General features: G+C 40.7%; 1 protein-coding gene across 1 annotated transcript in view; it reads right to left on the bottom strand.

Moving 5' to 3' along the window:
* TLN2 (talin 2) overlaps positions 1-18,983 on the bottom strand; it is a 419,729-nt gene that overhangs the window by 268,291 nt on the left and 132,455 nt on the right. The gene's annotated exons all lie outside the window — the stretch shown is intronic.

Genomic DNA, 18,983 nt, shown 5'->3' with positions numbered 1-18,983 from the left:
ATTTTACTAAAGGACACACAAAAGGTGTTTATTTCTATAAAATAATAAAAAGAATTACCATTTCCCAGATGGGAACGGTATAATATTGTAAGATAACAATTCTCCCTCAATCCATTAATAAAGTGTAATCCAATCAACATCTCAACAGGATATTCTATAAAACTTAGAATGCCAATTCTAAAATTGAACTGGAAGAGAAAGTTTCTGATAATTAAAAATATCTAATTAAAAAATGAGAGGAAATTCTGTGACAGAACTAATACTATATGGTTACAGTAACTAAAGCAGTGTGATATCATCATAGAAATGGTCAAATCATCACCAGAACAGCATGGAGAGTCTAGAAACAAACATGTAGGATATATTAAGTTATAGTTTTATTGCTATCATACACAAATTCTAGGTGAGTAGGAGAGATAAATACTACAAAAATTATGAAACTATCAGAAAGAAATACAAAGAATTTGTCATTGATATTCACAAAGCTCAGAAGCCAAAGAAAATTTCACCAATGTAGTGACACAGAAGTTATAATCTTCTATATTTCATAAACAACTTTCAAAGACAAACAACAAAGAGTCATTTGCACAGTAATTTTTTAAGAAGGAATACAACTAACCTGATCTATGACTTTTTACTCTAAAGCTTTCTATAATGTTTAAATCTTATATAACAAGTGACAATTCAAATATGATCAATGATATATATTAAAACCTTTAACGAACTAGAAAGGTTAACGCAAAGGAACACGTCCTTTTATAAATGTTCAAAATTAAAAATTAGTCGAATAAAAAAATGCTTGCTCATTATTTTTCAGGAATAAAAAAAGAAGAATGTGGATAACTATCTGAAATTTTTTCTTTAAACATTTTTCTCAGTGCCTCTCCCATAGATGATTTGGAAGAGAAACTGTACACTTCAAAGGGTGTGTGCCTCTAAGTTTTAGATGATTATCTCAGTCTGTACTGTGCACAAACAAAAAACATCCCAAGAGTAAATTAAGAATCTCATGGGGAAGAGATCTCATAATTCCTAACCTACGGGAAGGCTGTTTTGGTTTGGTTTTTCCTTTATAAGTCATATGGAATTTACAGCCTTCAAAAATTCTGTCAATTTCTCCTTAAAAATGCAATGTAAAAGATTTTTTAAATCTACATCTCTGCCAAACTCTTATTTTCTCAGCACCTGAAGACAGAACTTCAGGGATCTTGCTACAGGGCTGAATTTGAGATCAGGGAGAAATGTTATTCTGTCATGATGCACCCTTACAGGGCCTCAGTGATCTCCTATTTCCTCCTAGTGAGGAGGAAACTGACAGCCTGGCTAGTGGGCCACTAAGCTCAGTCAGCAGCAGCATCCCAATCTTTTTTATTCTTTCCAGAAAATAGTCCTTACTGATTTGATAAAGTTCTGCTTTTCATTTTACTCTCTCCCAAGTAGAAAAAAGACAGCCTTAACCCTTTTCAATTTCTCCATCTCCCTGCACCCCCTGCCCAGTCCCAGAAACAAGCTACCTACTGACTTTAAAGGTCTGTAGCTCTCTTGAATTTTTCCATCAGTCATAAGTACTAACAATCTCATTCCTTTTCAAGGGACATTTTTATTATCTCTAAGTCATAAGTTAAAACTAAAGCTTTTAGATGTTAAGTAGGGCTTAAAACTCAATCAACATTCTCAGTCGACAGCTGGTACAAGATTCCACTTTCTCCATCCAGACCAAGGGAAGTTCATCTGCAGGAATTCTCCTCATGCTCCAACTAGTCCCTGTGTTGCCAGAAACACAGTAAGCCTCAGTCATCCCCCAGTGTCCTCTAGTCTCAGGCCATGGTGACAGGGGCAGGGTTTAGAGGACCACTTGGAAGCTAAAGTGTTCCTCACATTGTAATCATTCCACAGACAACTGATTACTAATGAAGATTAATCATCCTCATTGACTCTGGGTGATGTTTACCCAATTGCATCTACTCATTCACTATCTTTCTACCTGAAAGTGAATTCTTACAATCCCCTGTCAAGTCTAGTGAAAAAAAAGAGGGGAAAGGTTGAATTCCATGTTATCTTTTGTAGCCTCAGCTATTGGCAAAAAAGTTTTAAAAGATTAGATTAAAAGATATTTATCACAAGCTAATTACATAGCACAAAATTAAACAGTAGCTATAAACACACACCATTTACATAACTTCTCTCTTGACAAATATTTTAATAAATATTTTATGAGTAACAAGGAAGAATTTTTCTGCTTAAGTTTCTCTGGTAAAAAAGAATAAAGCAAAGAATACATATTGGGCAAATATTCAATATTTTAGTATTAAATTATAGGCATAAATGCATTTATTTTATGTGCATCATTTAAAGAGCTTAAAACATGAACCTAATTCTTAATATTCTTGAGGAAAAAAGAGGAGAAGGTGAGAAAGAGGAAGATTGTCAAACTATATTTTAAATATCCACAACCTGAATTTTCCCTAATACATGTATATCAATTTTGTCATTTTTAAAACACAAAAAAATACAAAATGATGCAAAGATGCATTGAAGCTTACATTGTAAATTGACATAACTTTTTAAACAAGTTATGTAAAAGCTTTAAAAATGTTTGTCCTTTGACTTAACAACTATTTTGTAAGTTTTCAAAATGTAGCTATGTTCTTTTAAATAAAGAAAAGCAACCTAGTTGCTTATCACATGAAATCTATCAAATGTAGGCTCTACAAATACAAGCTAAAAAAGTAATAGTAAAGTCAATTCTCATTCTTTTCAGTAATTACATTCTATCAAGTCTATGTATTAGCAAATACTAAATTAGTACTTTAAGGGGAAATAAAAGGTTAAGTCCCTATGAGATTTTGGCCACAATGTTTTTCTCAATTGATCAATGTATACTGTTTTTTCTGTGTGTGTGTGTGTGTGTGTGTGTGTGTTTGTTTTGAGAAAAAGGAAAAAGAAGGTTTTTAACTTTGCTAGCAAAGGAGAAATACAGGGGACTCTCATCCCAAAGCCTGTGATTCTGCCCATCAGCAGGAACAGGGGGCTTTTAAAGAGGTGATTCAAAGACTACATTCCTTATGTTCTCTGTTGCAGTTGTAATTTACTTGTTAATTTGGGAGAATGTGTGTGCTTTTTTAAAAACACTTTAATCTGCACAGTGGTCCACACCTATAATCCCAGTGATTTGGGAGGCTGAGGCAGGAGGATTCCAAGTTCAAAGTCAGCCTCTGCAAGATAGTGAGGCCCTAAGCAACTCAGAGAGACCCAGTCTCTACAGAAAATATAAAAATAGGACTGGGGAAAATATAAAAATAGGATGTGGCTCTGTGGTTAGGTACCCCTGGATTCAATCCCTGGTAAGAAAAGAAATGAAGGAAGGGAGAAAGGAAGGGAGGAAGGAAGGAAGGGAGGAAGGAAGGAAGGGAGGGAGGGACATGAGGGATGGGAGGGAAGGAAAGGGGGAGGGGGGAAGGGGAGGGGGGAGGGGGAGGGAGGGAGGGAGGGGAAGGAGGAAAGGAGGAAGGAAGGCACTTTATTTAATTTATATTGTTGATTGACTAACATTGAGCTCATGACCCGAGTCACTAGTGTTTTCTCCTGGAACATCACAGCCTTCTTGAGCTTAGGAACACTAGACAGCACATCAACACTACTCTTGGGGCCATTTTAAACAGTGAAATCAGCAAAAAGTATAAAAATGCAAACCCATGACACTAAATGGACTGCAAAAAAGGACACATGTTATAGTACGAAGGCCCAAACAAAGCATCAGAGCATTTCCTTGGTGGACCTCAGCTGGGAAAGCAGGCATTGGTCTACTCAAATTTTTCACTGTTGCACAAGTCCTCAGATGACTGCAGGTGTTCCAGGAGTATTGATTTGGGATCACAAATGTAGTTTAGCAAATTCTCAAACATGGAATCTATGAATAATGAAAATAAATCACATGGATTAACTTTAATAATTAGAGCAAAATTCTCAAAAGGTAAGTTATTAGCAGAATAAAAATATAGTCCATAAAGTTTGCCTCTGATAATGTAACAGTTCTCAACTGGGGTTATTTTGTTCCCCAGGGAACATCTGGCAGTGTCTAGTGACATTTGTTGATTGTCAAAGCTGGGTCTAGTAGGCAGAGATGAGAGTGCTACAATACATCCAATAATGCAATACAGCCCCCAACGACAAAGCATTATCTGGCCCAAAATGTCAGAGCTATCAGAATTAAGGAATCCTGTGCTAACTGACCTACTAATGTCAATTTTTTCAAAGTGTATTTTTATGTACCTCCCATCAAACCACACTCTAATGTCTAAAACAATAAATAATTAAATGTCAAGGATGAAGCAACTCTGCTTCATTGCTTGGTGACCCTGTACTTTCAAACTGAACTAATGAAATGTTATTAAATGTAATAAAGTATACAAAGCAGTTAAAAGCTGTATTTTCAAGTGTGACATTTCCAGTTACTTTCACTAAGTTTTCATAGTGCTGGGTAACTCCAACAGTATTATAAAACAGAGTCAATCTGAAATCTCATTCTTGTTTTAATGCCATGTAAATAAAAATCATTGCATAGGAAGTTGGAAGTGTAATCTACCACACACTATCCATTGGTGGAAAACTAAGCTCACTCCAGGAAATCATCAGTTGGTTAAGAACACTTGGAGAAGTTTCTTATAGTTACTCTGAGAGAGAAAACTAAAATATCTTGTTAAGTCTTGATGATTTTATGAAGTCCTGAAAATATCCTTAATTATGTAAATGCTGGACCCACCCCCTTTGGTGCCCCCATGTGGATTCAGTATTATACACTGCTCATTCTTGAACTGATCATACTTTTAATATTTAATCAAGAAATTTGCAGAGTAGCCTCCAAGGTTACTCAAGAGGACTCCAAATTCACTGAGCTAACCTAACTCCCAAATGGGAGGAAGATGAACAGACTAAGAAATTCACTTTAAAGTTTGGAACCTGAATTTTTGCATGATTTTAGAGCCAAGTCATCATTTTGAGTCATTTTGTTCTGGAAAGATGGTTTAGTTCAACTGTATAAAAATAACCTTAAAATAAAATTTCCTGTTCTAAGTAGGCTCTGTTGAAATTATATACTCTGCTGGCAGATGCCGTCAACTTCCTGCAGGTCCTGTTGACCACTCAGACCTGCAAACTCTCCTCCATCCTTCCTTGACTCCTCTCTTCGGACTCCTTCTGCTCCTCTACCCAGAGTAGAGCTTTTCCCTCAACTTTCCTAGTCCCACACCTACCTTCTACACCAAGACCTGATAGTTTTGGGATCATTATCAAAACCAGCTAGAGAGCTAGAGACAAAAATGCAATTCCCAGACCACATTCCCAACCTACTCAGCAGAATCTCAGGTGGAAGGTTTGGGGAATCTGAATTTTCATTCTACCTCCCAGCTATCTAAGTATAGCTCAAGTCATAGAATAATACCTGGGTCTTCCTGAAATAACATTGTAGCTTTGATTCATTCATCATTTTTCTTCTGCCCTAAATGCCCACCCACCCTGCTTCAACCCAACCTTCAAACCCTTTTAAAACATCACCTCAACTAAGAACTATCATCTGTCAATACCTCCAGGTGGGAGAAACGCCATCTCTAAACTTCTACAGCATGCTACCTACAATTTATTCTACATAAAATCACAATTGTGGATTTGTCAAATGGCCCAGCCAGTCTGAGAGTGCAAGGGTAAGGACCATCTGCCTTCCCCAGATTCATCCCCAGTGGCCAGCACAGCTCCTGTCACACAGCAGAAACTCATTTCATAGATGAATGGATAGATGGATGGCCTCTATTGAACTTCAGCAATTCTACAGACTTTGTTACTAATGTTAAGATGAACAAATGGAAGAGTCAATGGAACAACCTCTAACAGGGAATGTTCAATAAGTAAGGGTCTGGCTCTTAGGGGGCCCCACAGGAGGTGGGGAGGGGGCCCTCCAGAGTCACTCATGTTGGGTGCTCTGTAGGGTCTCAATAAAGGTCATCTAATTAAGCATGCACAGTTCCGCTAAGGAGCTGAAAGAGTGAATGAGGAAGTAGAGGCAAACTGATAACCGGAGATTTTAGTTAGGCATAAGCTGATATGGCTGAGGTCAGTATTTTTATAATCAAGGACCAAGACAATACTCTAAAATTGCAAATGGCTCTGTCTATAGAATAAAGTCTATAGTCACTTGAGATCATTTGCCCTAGGATTCAAATTCATAATTTTGACTTGAATGCACTTTTTGTGTGGAAACCCATTCTCTATATGCCATTTATTTCTGCCTTTCTAGATTTTCCTTTGGGAAATCACTATATGCCATCCATATGATTTGGATGTTGTTGGCTCTAAACTGAGACCCAGAGGTTGATCACTACTTGGTATAAACCAATCAGCACAATTTCATCCCTATTCTGATCACTTGTGAGATGAGCAGAATCCAGTTCTAAGCCCACAGCAGTACCCTGGCCCCAAGATAATTAAGAACAGTTCAGTCAGGGGCTGGGGCTATAGCTCAGTAGTAGAGCACTTGCCTAGCATGTGTGAGGCCCTGGGTTCGATCCTCAGCACCACAAAAAAAATAAAGGTATCATGTCCAGCTACAATAAAAAAATTTTTTTTAATTTAAAAAAAAAGAATGGTTCCGTCAGAACTAAGTTCAGGTCTTTTGTCTGATGGTTATAGATGTGAACAAAACTGCTTAGAGCCTTGGCTACTGTTGGTCATCTTCTTGTGTATAAGGAAATCTAGGGAATAAGGCAAACCAAGAGGACCATGCCTGCAACCTTTAAAAAAAAAAAAAAAAAGGAAGAAAAGAAAGGACCTTTTATTGAGCCACTGCATTGTCTTTTTTGTTTAAGTCAATTTGGGCTCATTATTATCCAAAGCATCATGATGTCTGCCCACACACACTCTGCAATCTGATCTTTCCCTAGTCTGTTAGGACATACATAAACCCATCATTCCCAGAGTCTATACACTGTCCCCCAACATACCCCATCCATTCCCACCTCCACATTTATGTGTCACTCCCATGACTACAATGCTCTCCCTTGCTCTCTCCATTATCCAAGTCCTATGTGGTCTAGACTCAGGCAGACATCCAGAACCACAGCTGTCTTGTCTCATCTGAGTTCTGACCTGAAGTAAATTACTGATACTAGTTGTCATCTATATTCTAGCTTATGCTCTTAGTTATCTTCAATGCAAGCATAGTCTCAAGCCAGAATTTCACAATGTCTTGCAAATGGTGACTCAAACAACATCTTGCCATTACCAAAAAGTCAATATAAATCCTGTTGAGGCAAATTCAAAATGTGACTTAGACTGCCTGATCACTGCCAGTCATTCCCTCTTTTTTGTTATTTATTTTTTTTAGTTGCCAAAGGACCTTTATTTAATGTTTATCTATATGTGGTGCCAAGAATCAAACCCAGTGCCCCACACATACCAGGCAAGTGCTCTACCACTGAGCTACAACCCCAGCCCCAGTCATTCCTTCTTAATTCACATAGCAATGTGGAGGACAGAAAGTAATTTCAGATGCAACATATTTCAACATCACACATTTGGCCATGGTCCTGTCACATTTCACAACTAGACTGGCAGTAACAGCTGGATGAGGAGCAGAAATTTATCAGGCTACTTTCCCATATGCAGATTGCTGAAGTCCTTCCAATGAAGATGCAGACTAAGTCAGAGTGTTCTAAAAAGGAAAGGCTCACAGCTTTCCAACATCTGTATAGAATCATCCTGGGGCAACACCAGAGAATGTGGGAGGAAAAAAAGAAAAAAAAAAGAAAGAAAGAAAGAAAGAAAGAAATGCAGTCAAGCTCCAACTAACTCCAAAGCATTTTGTATCCCCTTTCATACTTGTGGTCCTGGGTCCTTCAGAGTGCTCTGTGGGTACACCTATAATATTTAAGTGGAGGGGGCATGAAATAAACTGAGGTTGGAATTATCCCTATGACAGAGATGGTGAGTGGATGATGGGTAAGTTGAGGAATCATGCTGATAACCAGGACCATCTCCACTAAAGATGACAGGACACAAGAACAGCATGGTATATGGCGTGTGTGTGTGTGTGTGTGTGTGTGTGTGTGTGTGTGTGTGTGTGTGTTCACACACCAGCAGCCAAAATGTTAATGCAGCCACAGGACTGAGATCCTGGCCATTCAAGGTCCAATCCCCTTGTATGTGTGGCATGACAGGTCCCCCAACTGTACAAAGACTTCCATGTCCTAGTTAGGGTCTATGTTCAGTGCACTTGAACATGTTTTTCAACAAGTTAGGAAAATGAAAGGATGACCTAACAAAATTTATAATAATACTATGAACAATCTATGAAGTGATACTTTAGCAATATGTATAAACCTGTAATGACTGAGAGCTAATTTATGATTAATCCTCCCTCATAAAGAACAGTAGCTTCTCTGATAAGTGACCGGATTGTCTTTCAATACTTTCTTCATGCTTTCTTCCCTTATTAACACTCTCTTTATCCTGCATCCTAAATGGGTTCTGAAGAGGTCCACAGACTATCTTCAGGGTTTGTAAACAAACTGCCAGCAGGGCCCAGCAGCCACGCAGCTGCATATCTTCTCATGGCTTCAGCATGTCACACTATGATAAGGGGATCAGTACACCTTGGTGAACTAGTCTGTAGACACTCTCAAAGATAAGCTCTGTCATTAGCCATATGGTTGCAGGAGGTGGTTCTCAAAGCTTCTGTGTTCTAAAGGGCTCTGCTTTGGCCATGTGCCTAGTGACCAAACTGGTTGGGCCATCATATCCACATTGTTCAGGTGCCAAGATTGCCTCAGAGCCACTCAGATTCTCACTGGTTATTTATGCCAGGAGTGGCCCTCTATCCTGCCCAGAACCTGGGCAGAAAGAACAAACCTTCCAATAGTGTGATGCTAGGAAGACTCTCTTGAGCAGCCTGTCCAGAATACTTCTTCCCTTTCTGCTTCTCCTTTTAAAAGCATTTTGGCAGTTCACAACTATGGAACAAGAAATGCCAAAATTAATATGGCAAAAGCAGAGGACTGAATCCAAACAGCTGCTGCTCAATTAGGGGAAAAGCAAAGCAAAGCAACCACCAACCATAAAACCAACATCCAAACTTTTCAGTCCATTCCAGAAACAACACAGGCAGATAAGGTATGCCCCAACTCACCTGCCCGGCTTCTTCTTAAAGGGGAATCCTCACTAAGAACCTATTCCAGTAAAGACCAGTGATTTGCAGCATTTCCTGTCAGCAACCCATCAGCAAAGAGCCCTTCAGACGTAGTAAAGGCTGAAATCAGTGCCTTCTTCCCTCCTGTGCTGTCTGCCAGGCAGGCCACCACACCATGCCAAAGCAGAGGGCCTGCTCTCCCCTCCAGGGGCAGAAACAGCTGTTCCCTCTGCAACAGTCTTCAGTCTTTCTGAATGGTCCAGCATCACCTAATGCCCTGCACATCTGGCTCTATTACTTCATAGAACCAGAAGAGGACATGAAATCCAATGACCTGGGATACACAGACACAGCCAGGTCCTTCCCCCAGTGTTCTTTCTGAATCATGTGAAAAGGACTGACAGGATCAGTCTAAGACACAACAGCCCCAGCTTCAGGTTGATATTCTGGGTACCTAGACAGAAGAAGGCTCCGAAGACATGCCATTCAGGTGAGGTTCTCCCAAGGAGCTGAGATGATCACGTTTCACCATTGCACACAGAGCAATATCGAGTTTGGGCCTGTGTCCAAGAACAAGGAACAATTGTTCATTATTGATTCACTTGAGCTTAAGAGGGATATGCAAATTTGCAAAAGATTTGCAGCTCTGCTATGCTGGAAATCCTACCATAAAACTCAGGAAAGAAGAACACATACACACAGTTAGAAGATATTGCCTATTGTGGAAGAAAAGCTTCCTATCCTATGGTCCTACCTTTCACTCTTCCTTTTACTCTTTCCTCTTCCACAGAAGAATGTGGACCATTTCCCTCCATCATTGTTGCAATAAGAAATGAAGAGCAAAGAAATACACTGTTATTCACTTCCCGATTTTCTTACACATACCAGTCAATAAAAGACCTTAACACACGTAGACAAGTGTCCCTGAGGCCATCCCCAAATCTCCCCTGCCTTAGCCCACATCTAGGACTGTCAATGCAATGGCTGTGCTATGACTACTGATAGGAAACAAGGAAAATCACAATAAAGCTAGCTTATTCTGACATTGCTTCTTCCTTCTGTTATTAACTACAATGGCAACTGCAGGCTGCTGAAAAGGGCAGATGATCACAGGATGCAGCAAGGGAGAAGAGAAAATATAGGATTGCTCAGTGGCAGATAAATTAGGAATGGGTACTCTGAAAGTGGAAAGTGATCTATAGCACATCTGAGCCCAGAACTTCTGCAAGGCCTCTGTAGTTACTGTCTGCTCTTTTAAGGAAAACATGACCCTACCTTGTCAGCACTGCACAGGTTTTCCCCCCAGTGTCTAGGGTGACAGGCCATTCTAGGAATGAACCCATGATAACCGCCCCCCCACCTTCTGGTTATCATTGCTTATAATCTTTGGGAAAGACCAATGGAAACACAACTGGGGATATAAACACCTTAAGGGAGGCAGAGAATAGAAGTGCTATAGAGTCCAGAGGAAGGGCTTGGTGAGTTTGGACCACCCAGGACCCACTAGTTATACAGAAAACCTCCACAATATTTTTTAAAGGTCTAAAGAAACAAGGGAACATTATTCTTAAGGAATTCAAAATTTGGATCCTTTAACATGGAGAGCAGGTTCAAAGTGAACTTAGCTAACTCTAAGAGCCCAAGGTGACTATTACACAAAGCACCCTAGGTTACTTCTCTTATGACTGTTAAGGAACAGAAGCACAAATTCCATTAACTGTGACACTTCAGTAACTATGAGAACACTGGGGTTAGAAAGATACCACAGTCCAATAGGGCTGGAAAGAACCTCAAAGGCTATACTTCCCTGAATACCAGTCCCTGGCTCTGAATATGGACATTTCCAGGGCCCCCTTTGTTGCTTCTCTTCTCACTCACCTTATTCCTCCCTGTAGATGCTCTTCTGGTTCTGTGCATAGCACAGAACATAGCTTAGAATGATCTCACTGCATGATTAGTTCATTCATTAGGTAACACCTCATCAAGGCCCTACAATGTATCTTCTTTTGCTTGCAACCCAAAGAATCCAGGAATATATTAGGTATATGTCCTTGGACAAGACATAATTTGAGGAAGTAACACTTCAAAAGGCTCTCCCAAGAAAGGGCCTAGCACAATATCTGGCATTTAATGCAGATTAATCCTAAATAAATATTCTTGTTTCTTATGAAAGGATTCATCACAAGCTTCCTGTAAGCGATCTTGTCATCTTTGTATTAAATGTTTTATAAATCATCTGTAATGTGCAAAACAGGGAATAGCCAGAAGTAAAGGCACAAAAAGATTGACAGTCACTGGTAACTGAGACTCAACACAAATTGGAAACAAATATCCTAGAAGTTAAAATAAATATCTGTAGGATGGTGTCTACAGGTTCACAGATCCACAGAGTCTACTATTGTACATATACATACCTAGAAACAAACAAAATGGGGGTCAATGAAAATGTAATAGTTACAAAACACTTCAAGACATCCTCCGATTGAAGTAGGGTTATCATCAGTTGTGCTGTCCTTGGCTCATGCTCATGTCAATCCCCTCCCCTGCTTTCCCTTACACACACCCTGTGCTTGGGCAAACAGGGCTCCACCAGGTGGGTGTTGGGGGCTGTGCCATGTTGATCGCGCCAGAATGGCCCCTGATCACATCGGCAGTGAGGTTAATTGACATAAGCACACTCAGGTGATTTATCGTCCATGCACACAATGTATGCACATGTGTTCTCAAGCACTCCTAATTCTGCCTGCCCGGACATCTAGCGTCTTGCTAATCTTTGCGTAAGAGGTGTGGCCCTGCTCTCTGCCTCCTGGAGGTGATATAAGCATAGGCGGAGTGAGAAAGAAGAACACACAGCAGCAGCGAGCAGAAGAAGTGGCAAACAGAAAGAAGACACACAGCAGCAGCTAGCAGCACAGCAGCTAGTAGAAAGAAGAGTGCAGCAGCTAGCAGGAATAGGGCAAGAAGAAAGAAAAGACAGCAGATAGAAACAGCAGCTAGCAGAAAGCAGCGGAAGGCAGATCGCAGAGCGGAGAACTGAGACGCATCACTAAAGCAACTTAGGTAGACACACCCTTAGTTCACAGGATGCAGGACACACCAGTAAGAAGCAGCAGAAAACTAAGAAGACATAGGTATCTCTGAAAGCAAAGTCTGTCTGTCTGTCTGTCTGTCTCTCTCTCTCTCTCTCTCTCCTCTCAAAGCAAGTAAGCCTCATTTCCTCTATCCTCTATAAACAAACAAGCAAGAAAGCAGTGCGCTAAAGAGAAAGATAGAAGTAGCTCAGTTTCCAGTCCACCACCCATAAGACCCGTGCAAATTGTTGCTGCAGGCAGTGATAAATATCTATGGATTTTGTACCGCAAAGAGCCAGCGACAGGTGGGGCTGACCCTGGGCTGTCACTAGGAGTATGGAGTAGGTAGGGATGGTTTCCTCAGGGGATGAGTCAGAGAGGAGAGAAGGCAAACAGCCTCCAGAGAGGGGAAAAACAAAAACAAAAACAAAAAAACCAGAAAAGCTGGTTTGTCTAAAATCCACAGGGTAAATTCCTGTCCAGAAATAGGAGAAAATGCCAAGAGAGTCAAGGATAAGAAATAACAGAGTGAAGAATGATAAATGAAATTGGGCCAAGACAGTGGCCGATGATAGCAAGAGTCAATACAGCACTGTCCCAATGTGTGCTTCAGGCCAGGTACATCCGACATGCCTGAATGAGACCCGTGGGTGAGCTGCCTCCATGCACTGGAATGACCTCCCTCCAGCTTCACAGATGCCCACGATGCCCAGCTCAGTTATTTGATAAACAAGCACGTGCTGCCCAGTTCACAGGCTTCACAGTGGTGCTGACCCCAATCACATCCTCTGTCAGGACCTGTCTGAGCTGACTACGGACTCTCCTCTCTAGAGCGTCCCATCCCATTGGAGGAGCACCATCACCCATTCACACATGCTGTCCTTCTCTGGACCTGGGCCCATTTGGCAACAGATTGGTCAGAAATGGCAACACCATCATCGAAGGACCACTCGAAGCACAGTGGGTAGATGTACCAATCCCACTCTCCACTCAATTTTGGCATGGGTCATTTAACAAGACAACCTCCCACCACCCACAGTATCTTACATATATAAATGTGTTTCCAAAGAGGCCTCATTTTGTCAGCTCTGCCCTTGGGGTTTGATAAGACATGCTCCCAAAGTTGTCTGCTCATAAAATGATCAAGTGTGGAGAACAGGTGGCACAGGAAAGGAAGTCATCAAGTCTCTCCCTACAGGTAAGCTATGAGTAGCCCTAAAATTTGAAATCCATTCATATTCTTTCTTTGCAAATCACAACAGAGTCACCCTAAGCTTCCCACCAGAAGTAAGCTGCAGGACACTGTACTTCTATGTTCTACTGTCATTTTTTGTTCTCTTAAGAATAAAGATGTTTTATTATGATAATCCACAGGGTATAAAGCACTTGCCATTTCTCCAGAGTAAATCAAATGGGATATATTCTTTTTTCACAGATTTTTTTTAAAATTTATTTTTGTTGTAAACAAATGGGATACATGTTGTTTCTGTTTGTACATGGAGTAACAGCATACCATTTGTGTAATCATACATTTACATAGGGTAATGATGTTTGATTCATTCTGTTATTTTTTCCTTCCCCCCCGACCCCTCTTTCCCCTCTATACAGTCCCTCCTTCCTCCATTCTTGCCCCCCTCCCACCCTCCATTATGTGTCATCATCTGCTTATCAGTGAGATCATTCGCCCTTTGGATTTTTGAGATTGGCTTATCTCACTTAGCATGATGGTCTCCAATTTCATCCATTTCCCTGCAAATGCCATCATTTTATTATTCTTTATAGCTGAGTAATATTCCATTGTATATATATCCCACAGTTTCTTTATCCATTCATCAATTGAAGAGCATCTAGGTTGGTTCCACAATCTGGCTACTGTGAATTGAGCAGCTATGAACATTGATGCGGCTATATTTCTGTAGTATGCTGATTTTAAGTCCTTTGGGTATAGGCTGAGGAGTGGAATAGCTGGGTCAAATGGTAGGTCCATTCCAAGCTTTCTAAGGAATCTCCACACTGCTTTCCAGAGTGGCTGCACTAATTTGCAGCCCCACCAGCAATGTATGAGTGTACCTTTTTCACAGATTTTTTTTTAAAGCATCCCACTTGTTCATATAAGTTGCAATAATTTTTCAGGATTACCATCTGGGGTTCAGTGATTCACAAGTGGTTCAAGTGTGTTAGTAGATATCATCCTCCACATAGGAAGAGTTAAAGGAAAGACTTTAGCATTTTAATTTACAGGCCATACTAACCTTTGTGTGTCTCTTACACAGCACACACTGAACCTCATGGATGCACAAATCTAACTAAAACTCCAAACCCAGAATCCAGGAGGAAGGGTATTCTAGAAAGGTTAAATACCAACACCAGCGTCTGCTTCTACAAGTGTATGTCCCTGAAGTGACCTTTCCACTGAACATGAAAATAATTTATTCATCTGAGCTCCAATCTAACACCATGAGCTCGGAGGTCTTGGAGAAGTTATGTTCTATCTTTTGCCAAGCACTGATGGCAATGTTTCATAGTGGCCCTATAGCAAAAGGCACTCCTAGGGTCTTAATATCCAACAGCTATTACAATATTATGCAAAAGCTATTGATAAGGGAATGGTAGTGGTATTAGCATGGCAGAACAAAGCTGGAGCTCTCCAGGAAACTGAGGAGGATAGTGGTGGTTATGACATGACAAAGTGCTTAAGGCATTTAGGAGCCTTTTAGGCACAATAAGGAGGAAAAGGTAGCCTGTCTGCATGCCTGAGCTGGGCTCTTTGAACTAAATAATCCATACAGTAGAGTTGCTGAGCAATCAATCAGGTTTGAATTTAATAGAACTACCACAACCCCCCAAATTATCCCTCTTCTAATCCATTATGTAGCCTCTTGGATGAATCAAACAGTACGGAAGTAATCTAAGACCGAGGGATGAAAGAACAACTGAACAAGTAAATCACATTTTCCCTCCAGGCTCTTTTCTTATCTATAACATGGTATATTCCAACCATCAAGTAAGATTATCCTTATAGCATTTTAGAAACTTTACATACAGCATGGTGCTTTGGTTTGAACATTTGCTAAATGTTCAAGTGACTGGAGTTTGGAACCCAATGTGGCAATGTGGGAGCTGATGAAAACTGAGAGGTGAGACCTAGTAGGAAGGCTCTGGGTCACTGGGGTGCTGCGCTGGGAAAGGAATACTGAACTCCTGTGATGAGTTCTCAAGACCATGAGTTTCTCTCTGGCTTCCTAGTCCTCCAACATGCATTGTTTCTACAGTGATTTACCATGAGACCCTTATAGACACAGAGCCAATGAATCATCCAATATGGGACTTTCAGTCTCCAAAACTGTGAACTAACTAAACTTTTTTCTTTATGGAGTTAGACTGTCTCAAGCATCTAATTATAGCAATAAAAAGCTAATGAACATGGCATGACCTTCCCAGGGCAGAACACCTTAGAACACCTGAGATTCTGTTTCTGGACTTAGCACTGCTGACAACTGGACCCCGACCCCTGGTATTTTATTTTTATTAAAAATCATAAATTTACATAGGGCAATGTTGCTTGATTCATTCTGTTATTTTTTTCCCTTCCCCCCCACCCCTCCCACCCCTCTTTTCCCTCTATATAGTCCTTCCTTCCTCCATTCTTACCACCCTCCTTATCCCTAACCCTAAACCTAACCCTAACCCTAATGCTAACCCCTCCTACCCCCCATTATATGTCCTCATCCCTTATCAGCAAGAGCATTCGTCCTTTAGTTTTTTGAGATTGGCTTATCTCACTTAGCATGATATCCTCCAATTTCATCCATTTGCCTGCAAATGCCATAATTTTATCATTCTTCATGGCAGAGTAATATTCCATTGCACATATATGCCACAGTTTCTTTATCCATTCATCAACTGAAGGGCATCTAGGTTGGTTCCAAAATCTGGCGATGGTGAATTGAGCAGCTATGAACATTGATGTGGCTGTATCTCTGTAGTATGCTGATTTTAAGTCCTTTGGGTATAGGCCAAGGAGTGGGATAGCTGGGTCAAATGGTGGTCCCATTCCAAGTGCAGGCCATATAGCCCATCTCGTAGAATGCCTGCCTCTCATGCTGGAGGCCCGAGTTCCAGTCCCCAGCACTCTGGGATTGTGGAAATAACAAACAAACAAACGTGACCGACCCCTGAATATTAAGGCACATTAGACCTAGAGGTGAAGGTGTTCCCTGAATACCAGTTCTTTAGAAAATATCTTTTTAAAAATACAACCACACTGTCTATTCTTAGAAACAGTTAAGTCAAGAAAGCATTCCACTGATTTACAAAGCCCAAGAAGAGAATATCCACCTGAGTGGTAAGAGCATCTTTTGTATGCTAATGAGATGACTATGAAGAGTCCTTAGACAGCTTCAGAATGGAGGCTCCTCACCAGAAAGACCAGGTCTGAAGACCAGGTTGAGACTTTAGGTCCCACTGCCCACAGTCTCTGGGGAGGGGAGAGGAGCTGAAAGTGGACTTAATACCCAATGGCCAATGTTTTAATCAGTTATTGCAATGAAGCCTTTATAAACACACACACACACACACACACACACACACACACACACACACACACACACACACGGCTGGTTTCACAGCACTTCCAGACAGCTGGTCTCTGGAGTTTCCTAGAGGGTGGTGTGCCCAGATAAAGCATGGGAGCTCTGAGTCCTTCTCCCATATCTAGCCCTATGTGTCTCCTCCACATGTGCTTCCCTGAGTTCTGAGACCAGCTTCAGAAAATTAAGTGAACCCCAATTCATAGTCACTCTGTCAGATGCCCATGCTCATACTGGCATCTAAAGTGGGGAACGGTCTTGTGAGATTGAGGTCTCAGCCTATGGGATTTGACACCATCTCCAGATAGGCCATGTTAGAACCCAGCTGAATTTGAGGACACCCAGCTAAAGCATTGCTTGGTGGGTTGATGGAGAGAAATCCCCACACATTTTTCGTGACCAGAGGTCACAGAAGCATGCTATGTTGAGTGTTGTAAGAGTGGTAGGAGAAACTGAGGTCTCCCCTACATCCTTGCCTACATCCATCAAAATAAAAAATTTCCCAAAAAATAAATCATCAGTTTCTACACATCAAGTTATAAAAATCGGAAATCAAATATTCAATTCTCATAAATCTCTTCTCTTACCAAATCAACATTACTCTAGTAATTTTATAAGTAAATATTTCTCACAGGTCTCAGAATGGAATGAACAATAAACACATTAGAAAAAAAATATTGACCACAGACTTTTACCTAACACTGAAATCTTTTTCCTTTGGTGCTCTTCAATTGCTAAGACTATTGATTTGTTCAGAATGTATTGCTCCGATAGATTTTGGTGATGATCCAATTACTGGTATTCCTTACTCCTTCTAATCTTATCAACTATTGTCTAGTTGAAGGAGTGCTAACATTTGTCCAGCTGGGTGCATTTTACAGATTATCCGATTCAATCACATCATCCCTACCACACAAAGGAAACAGCCCTAGCAAGGTAACTTCAGTACACGAAGTCACACAAGGCAGCACACGTTGAAATGGCAGATCTGGGCTTTCCATCTAGGTCTGTCCATCTGACTGCTAATCCCTCACCACTCAGTGAAGCCCTGGGACAAGGGAGCTCCTTGAAAATTCAGACCTTTGGGCCCCAGCCTGGCTCTACTCAATCAGAATCTGTGTTTTAATGTCCACAGTAACATTTGGGAAGCTCTGGAGTAAAGGCCTTCCCAGAGCCCAACAACCACCTCTCATTGGTTAAGATGGTTGGCAAATGCCTATGGTTCACACCATAAGCAAATAGCAGCTTATCACAGGAGTGATTTAATGACAACTTGGCATTTCAAACCATGAAGCCACCAGAATGGGATGCTTGTCACATAACAAAATACAATAATTCACAGGGCTCATTGCATAGGGTCTTTCTAAATAGTTGCCCACAGGTTGGTGGATACAAAGACTGACTTCTTTCCTTTGATAAAGTGCCAGGGAAGCCTGTGGGATAGGCATTAACACCCGCCAACTCCATAAAGACATCTAAACACTCTCAGAATTCAAATCCTCCTGGCATTTTTTTTTCTTTTAAACAGCCAATGAATTAAGAAGGAAAAATATGACTCTAGCAATAAAAAGCAGCTAATCACTTTAGTGTCTATTGCCCTTTTACCCAGATATCTTCAGCTATCTGTATCTATAATGATCTTTAAAATCTAAATACTCAAATTAAGGTTCCTACTATTAAATGTGAACTATGTCCAAGTAGATCACAATAAGGAGGGAGTCAGGGAATGAGGTGAACTTAAAGGAATATAGTCAGCTTTCCCTGCCTCTCCTGACTCAAGTTTCTCAAAGTGTGAACCATGGGCCACCAGCTTGAGAATCACTTAAGATCAGCACTAAAAATGCACGTTCCTGGGTCCAAGCATTCACATCTTAACACCGTTCCCAACAGATTCCTATACACATAAAATTTGATGACAAATGTCACCTGATTTTGGTTCACAGTTACATAAGAATTGTCACCCATAATTTAATCTTCATAGATGTAAGGCATCACTATGTCCACTTGTGTACATGTGCATGTGTGCATACTTTAAAAACATGGATGTGCAGTCCAGATTCTAAATATAAACCATAGCTTGGTGCACGGACACACATATTACATTACTCACACATATGTCCAAGTCCAAGAAATTTAAGGTCTCGCTCT

The sequence above is a fragment of the Sciurus vulgaris genome (assembly GCF_902686455.1).
Source record: "Sciurus vulgaris genome assembly, chromosome: 2".
Classification (NCBI taxonomy): Eukaryota; Metazoa; Chordata; class Mammalia; order Rodentia; family Sciuridae; genus Sciurus; species Sciurus vulgaris.
Note: the sequence above shows the minus strand (reverse complement) of the source record. Positions and strands in the feature narration are given on the sequence as shown.